The sequence below is a fragment of the Drosophila suzukii genome, unplaced genomic scaffold (genome assembly GCF_043229965.1).
Source record: "Drosophila suzukii unplaced genomic scaffold, CBGP_Dsuzu_IsoJpt1.0 scf_6, whole genome shotgun sequence".
Classification (NCBI taxonomy): Eukaryota; Metazoa; Arthropoda; class Insecta; order Diptera; family Drosophilidae; genus Drosophila; species Drosophila suzukii.
In genome coordinates, this window is record NW_027255938.1 from 1,629,170 (window position 1) to 1,635,905 (window position 6,736).

Below are 6,736 nucleotides of genomic sequence, written 5' to 3' on the forward strand. Positions count from 1 at the left end.
TTAAAAGAAGTGCAATAGATCAATTAACTTTTAATAGTTTTAAAAAATGTTTGTTTTCGGAAGAGGAAGTGGTAGGCTCTATGTCAATGATTAGATCTAAAAATCATCTTTTAACAACAATTAAATGTAAAAAAGTAGTTCTCAGTCATAAAGACACAAAGGTTCTTATACAAGACAATAAAATTAATACACTACAATATGGCCATTATAAAATAGATGAAAAAAGATTAGAAAATAAACTTAATGAAATGGATTCAAATATTTATGTTTATGAACAAAGAATAAAAGAAATAGAGAATTGTTCTAATAGAAATAATTATCAAGAGAATGAAATAGAAAAATTTCACAAAAATATATATGAATGTGAATTTGAAATGTTTTGTACAGAATTAGAATTAAGTTTACTAAATGATAAAAAAAATGAATAAATGTACTCTATAATTGTAAATAAGACAGAACAAACAACGCTTTTTTATTTAAAGGGTAAAATGTAAGGTAATGTATAAACCAAATATTACAATTCACAATATTATTATTATAAAATTTTTATTTAACAGAACAAACATCGCTTTTACTTACAGGGTAATGTTAAAATTTATGAGAATTAACAGAACATGAAAATTTGAATTTAACAGAAGAATTACAATATTTTCTTTGAATTACATTCAATTTGCTTACTTTCTTCTATATTTAGTGGTACAGTTTGTTTATAGTTATCTATACCACCCTGTAATCTATATACTTTATTGTCATCATTACTTAAAGGAATTGATTTAATGTATTTATCATTATCTTCATCTAAATTAAACGGTATAGTTTGAACATAGTTATCTATACCACCCTCAACAAGAATAGTTTCATCCTCACTAGATGATCTTGGAATACATGGTTCCGGATTTTCATCATCATAAAGGATTGTATCATGGTCATCATCATCATCATCGTCATCACCATACAAATTATGAGAAAATTTGCCATCCTCTTTTTTATTAATGTTTTGGAGTTCTGAAAATATAAATATTTTACTATATATATATATATACAAATATTATTTTATATGTATTTAACCAACCTTTTTGAGCTCCATCCGAAATATTATTTTCAACTTTTTTATATATGTTTTGGAGTTCTGAAAATATATATATATATATATTAGTATATAAAATTATATATATATATATATATATATATATATATATAATTTTATATACTAAGGATATATATATATATTAAACTCACCTTTTTTTAATTTACTCGAATTATTATTTTCATCTTCTATTTTTATATTCTGTAAAACAAACATATTTCCCTACTCAATCAAATTATGATATAATATCACTATTAGTTATTTTGAAATCGTTAATATCGTTAATTAGTATTTTATCTGTGCTAATCTGACTTTCTTTTTTATTTAAATATTCAACCATCATTTGAGCTGCTAAATTTCTCTTTCTTAAATATATTCCATTAATTCTTTCTGCTTCATCGATTTCAATTTCATGGATTTGTGGACCATCACTAAGATAACCTGTTTCTTCTTCTTCTATCTCTTCTCTTTTACTCTCTTGTTTGGAGAGAAGATCAGCATCCTTTGATATTTTTTCATAGACAATCCTATCTTTTCGTCTCTCTGCATTAATTACTGTTTGGGATAAAACTTCTGCAAATTCAAAACAATTTATTCTTAAAGTTTCTAAGGGGGTATTAGTATTGCGTTTAGATTTTTGGTGGCGGTGGCGATTAGATAAATATTTTAAATTCAGACGCTTAGATTTACTTAAACTTCGCCTAGAATGTGTTCTTCTATATATATTATTGTAATGACATTTAACTCCTACTGTAGCAGTTTTGTATTGGATGGTAAAGAATCTGTTTAGACCCCTTCTTCCCAAATCCATATGCCCTCCTATTCTCCTTTCATTTTCAACTAATTTTTGCTTAAAATTCTCAATTATACCTCTCTTTGTGAATTCGATTTGAGAGTTGTGTATGTTTTCAGTGCTTTTTAATTTATGAGTAGTGTTCCTTTTTATTGGAACCCGACTTACACTTTCAAATTCTGTATCACTATCACTGATCCCCAACACTAATTCTTGTGACGTATTACTAAATGTTGGTGCTCGACTTACGTTTTCAAATTCTCTCTCACTATCAATTATACCCATATCAATTTTTTCTGATTTTTCTTCTCCTATGTTCTTATTTTCTATGTGATCAACACTTTCATTTTCGCTATTAAAATCAAAAAGATTGGTTGGGGTTGTAGTTGTTGATGTAGCTGTTTTTGTTGTATCTTCTTCCAGAAGTTCTTTTTTTAATGTAGTTGCTGCTGTTGTAGTTGTTGTTTCTTCCTTCTCCTCCTCCAGAATTCCCCTTCTCATTGTAGGTGTAGTTGTACTTGTTGTAGTTGAGGTAGATGTACTTGTAGTAGATGTTGATGTAGATATTTCTTCTTCTTCAACTGTACTTGCACTTGTACTTGTTGTTAAGTCTTTTTCATTAATACTACCATTAATAGCATTAAATATTTTTGTATCGAGTTCACTTTTTAAGTTTGGTATCTCACTTTCATCACTTGTCTTGTTTATGAGATCCATAAAAATATGACTGTCCTCTAGGATCTCAAATTTTAAGTCAATTTTAATGATTTTTTTTAGTTTTGGAACATTGATAAATAACCCAATCGAATTATTGGAAGTCGATGGGTTTTCAATTAAAATCATTTCATTGAGGAGTGGTACCATTTTCACCATCATATTAAAGAGCGAAAGTATCACAAAAAATATTATAAAAACTGTCATTTTAATTTTGATTTTTTTTTTTTTGACAATCGAACAAACGAACGAATGAATGAATAAGCAAACGATTCGAAATTGAGTTGCGTGAACGAATAGATGGAAACTGAACACTTTTTGAAATTCTTCCGCCTTTATACCCTCCAGATTTGTATATATAAATATGAAACGTTCTGTTCAAATTCTTTCTTCACACTTTATAAATAGGAATTGCGTGATTGTGAAGAAACATAATTTATTTCACGCATTGACGTCAATGTCTACATTTTTATTGTTCTTTATAGAATTTCGTTTTTATGAATTCAACTATCTTCTGATTTTGAAAGGCCAACCCAACGCACAAGCACATAATCAAGTTCCACCCAAAATTCTTATCTGTATATACTCTTTTAGTCTAGCCAACGCTCAAGCTCATAATCAAGTTCCGTTCCGTTTATAAATAGGAATTGCGTGCTTGTGAAGAAGAAACATAATTTATTTTCACGCATTGACGTCAATGCCTACATTTTAATTGTTCTATGCTTCCACTTGTTCTTTATAGAATTTCGTTTTTATGAATCCAACTATCTTCTGATTTTGAAAAGCCTAGCCAACGCACAAGCACATAATCACCTTTTTGTTTCACAATCTTTTCAACAAGATAAGTATTAGGGAATTTTGTTTTTTTAATTTCTTGTTTATAGAAACCACCTTGTACTGGATCACCCTTCAAGTCCTCAAGTAAATATGTGGTGGGGGATGCATTTTGTACTTTCCGAATTCGAAAAATTTCCGTTGTCCAGTTTGGGGTATAGCCTTTTTCAAAGACATGTTTATATTTACTTATTCGTACATGATCCCCCTCTTTAAAGTCCCCATTTGTAAATATTTTTAGATGATTGTATGATCTCATCAAAATCTGTTTTTCATTTTTAGCATTGACGTCAATAGGCTTCATTTTAATCGTTCTATGCTTCCTGTTATTATAATTATTAATCAACTCTTTGTATATTTGAAGCCAAGTATATTTTCCATTAAAACTAAACTCACGCCACATAAGTTCTTTTATTGTTCTATTAAAACGTTCCACAATAGATGCTTTAAGAGTACTAAATGTTGAGTAATGATTAATTTCATATCTTTTCATCAATTCTCTAAATTGTTTATTATAGAATTCATTTCCATTATCTGTTTGTAAATTCTTTGGTACTCCACGACCAGATTTCATTATTTTTTCCATTGCTTTTGTAACTTCATCTGCATTTTTTGATTTTATTGCTTCACCCCATCCATATTTAGAAAATGTATCTATTACTGTTAACAAATACCTATACCCCTTATTTGATGATGCATATGCCCCCATTTCAACCAAATCAGCCTGCCATAAATCATTAATACCCTTTACTATAACTCTACGTCTTGGGAAATTCTTGAATGATGGGCGATGTAACTCATTTACAATATCTCGTTTACTCATAGCTTTATTTTATCTGGTATAAATGGTTTCTTCTCTAAAGATTCAGTTTCACCTTTTAAAACTGAGGTTGGTACAATTATATAATTGAAAATTTTACTTTCTATTTCATTTATATCCTCCACTACCTTATTAAAAGTTTTCATGAGAAATTCCAATTTTTTAGAAATTTCACTCACTTTTCCCTCAATATTATTGATTCGAGGTCTTAATCTAAAGATTTGTTGTTTCTGCGGTTGCTTAGAAATTTCATTAGATGTATTCTGTACTACTTTACTTATTTCATCATCAATATAAATCTTTGTTGCAATATCATTTTCATGAATGGGGGGTAGGGAATTTTAAAATCGTTTCCTCTGAACATTTAAATGTCCATCATAATCATTAAGTATACTTTGAAATTTTTCTAGACCTTTTGTTATATCTCTTGAGTACTCTTTCTCATTTAAAAAACAACCAAACTTATCAACTGACATTTTAATTATAAAATAAATAATGAAAGAGTGGTATATTTATGTATGATCCACATTAATTGTTAAAACTTCTTCTTCGTTTACACGATGTGCAAATGGACTTTTCCGAAGTATTATTCCATCTATTTGTGTCTGATCAGAACGAATGATTGGTGGAGGTTTTTTTAAATGTTGGTTTATGAATTTGTTAAAATTTTCCAATTTATCAACAAACTCTTTTATTGAATTATATATATACTCCATTTGAGTTATCATTTTTATTACCTTACTTTCCAGCTCTGATACTCTTTTATTTCGTAGTTGAAATGATTTAGTTATAGTTTCCATTTGATGTGATTTCGCTTCATTAATTTTATCATCAACATACAATTTAATAGCCAAATCATTTCCATTTATTGGTTTTAAAGAGTTTTTAATTCTTTTTTTCTGAACATTTATGTGACCATCAGTGTCTATATATATACCTGTAAGACTCTCAACTTCCCTTTTGAAAAGCGAGGAAAAATCTCTATCATTTGAAAAGTGACCAAACTTGTCAATAGACATTTTACTATTAAACAAAATGAGAAAATGTTTTCTATTTTATTAATATATTATTTTTGCTTCCCGCAATTCTTCTATTATTGAAAGAATTTCATTAGTATGGTTATTATTACCAGCAGCTCTCGATGCCATTAAGAGTTGCAATCTTTCAACAAGTTCATTAACATTATCCCAATATACATAGTTTGGTGGTATTTTTTGTAGTCTCATATACCCAGAACCAGTATGTTCTTCATTTACTGAAGATGATATTAATGGTTTAATAATTGAAGAATATTTTTTAGAACGATTCCCCTTTACTTGACCATCTGGTTGATAGTTTCTTTTGTGAGCACTTGTTTCAATTAAAATGTTTTTATATGATTCTAAATCATTCTTAGTATAATCCTTAGGACTATTATGAAAAATTAAAGAGTATAGACCTGGTGATAGAGTCCATAAATTTCCACTTCCTAATTCCATCAAATTTTTTTTAATTTTAAGTGTTGTATTACCCAACATTAAAATATTATTTTCTTCTCTTGGTCCATAACTATTGTCTAAAATCTTTTCTTGCTTTAACTGATTAATGTTGAGATTGTACTTCACCCCGGTATCTTCATATACACTTTCATTTAAATCATCTGTGTGAGGCTGTTGTGAAACATCGGATTCATCTATAAGAGACTGTTGTGAAACTTCAGATTCATCTATAAGAGACTGTCGTGAAAAAGCATCAACATAAGCATCACTCTCACTATCACTTTCGATTACTCTCTCGTGTTCCCTTTTTTCTTTTTTACTTTTAGGTACTCTTATTTTCTCTTTCTTGAACTTAGTCTTAATATCATGTGTATCATTAATATATTCCTTTTTATTCAATTTTTTATTTTCAGTGAGTAATTCATGTAAAGGTTCTGTAATAGGTTTAAAAGTTTCCTCCAAATTTAATACGTTCTCATTTTTTATTTGTTTCAATTCATCAAATTTTCTTTTTAATGAATTTCTACTTTTCGTCAACTGTTCTAAAAGTTTACGCTTCATTGTTGTCGTTTTCTCTGATACTCATGTGCTACTGGGAAAAATGTACTATAATTTAAATATTTATAACAAAGGGTTTGAGTTTGAGTTTTATAAAACTTTATTTTTATTTTTATTTTTATTTATCAAAATAGATACATTAACAATATTAAAAATGAAAACATTTTAAGCTTTATTAATTCTAAATAGAGATTGTTATCCTTCTTTTTAATAATACAAAAAAGATTATCTTTTATATAATCAATTGTTGAATCCTCTAAAGTTGAGTATCGTTCCGGCAAGTACAGCATATACTCTTCAAGTTCAAGAGTGAGGGCCATCCCAAAGCTGGTTTTCTTACGTTGAGCACGTCGAATAGGGTAGCACACCTCCGATTCCATCTTCGTCTTTGTTAAGAGAGGTTTTGGTGCGTTACCATTAAACTCCTTGAGTACTTTCATCATTCCCGGATT

The 6,736-nt window shown here is 28.4% G+C and overlaps 1 long non-coding RNA gene across 1 annotated transcript; it reads right to left on the minus strand.

Annotated features, from left to right (window-relative positions):
• Positions 1-465: 465 nt before the first annotated feature.
• On the minus strand, positions 466-2,906 carry LOC136117421 (uncharacterized). Its single transcript, XR_011605789.1, has 4 exons — positions 2,130-2,906; positions 1,240-1,288; positions 1,073-1,129; positions 466-1,005 (listed from the first exon to the last, which is right to left on the minus strand). It is a non-coding gene; the product is annotated as an uncharacterized lncRNA (long non-coding RNA).
• Between the last annotated feature and the right edge of the window lie 3,830 nt (positions 2,907-6,736).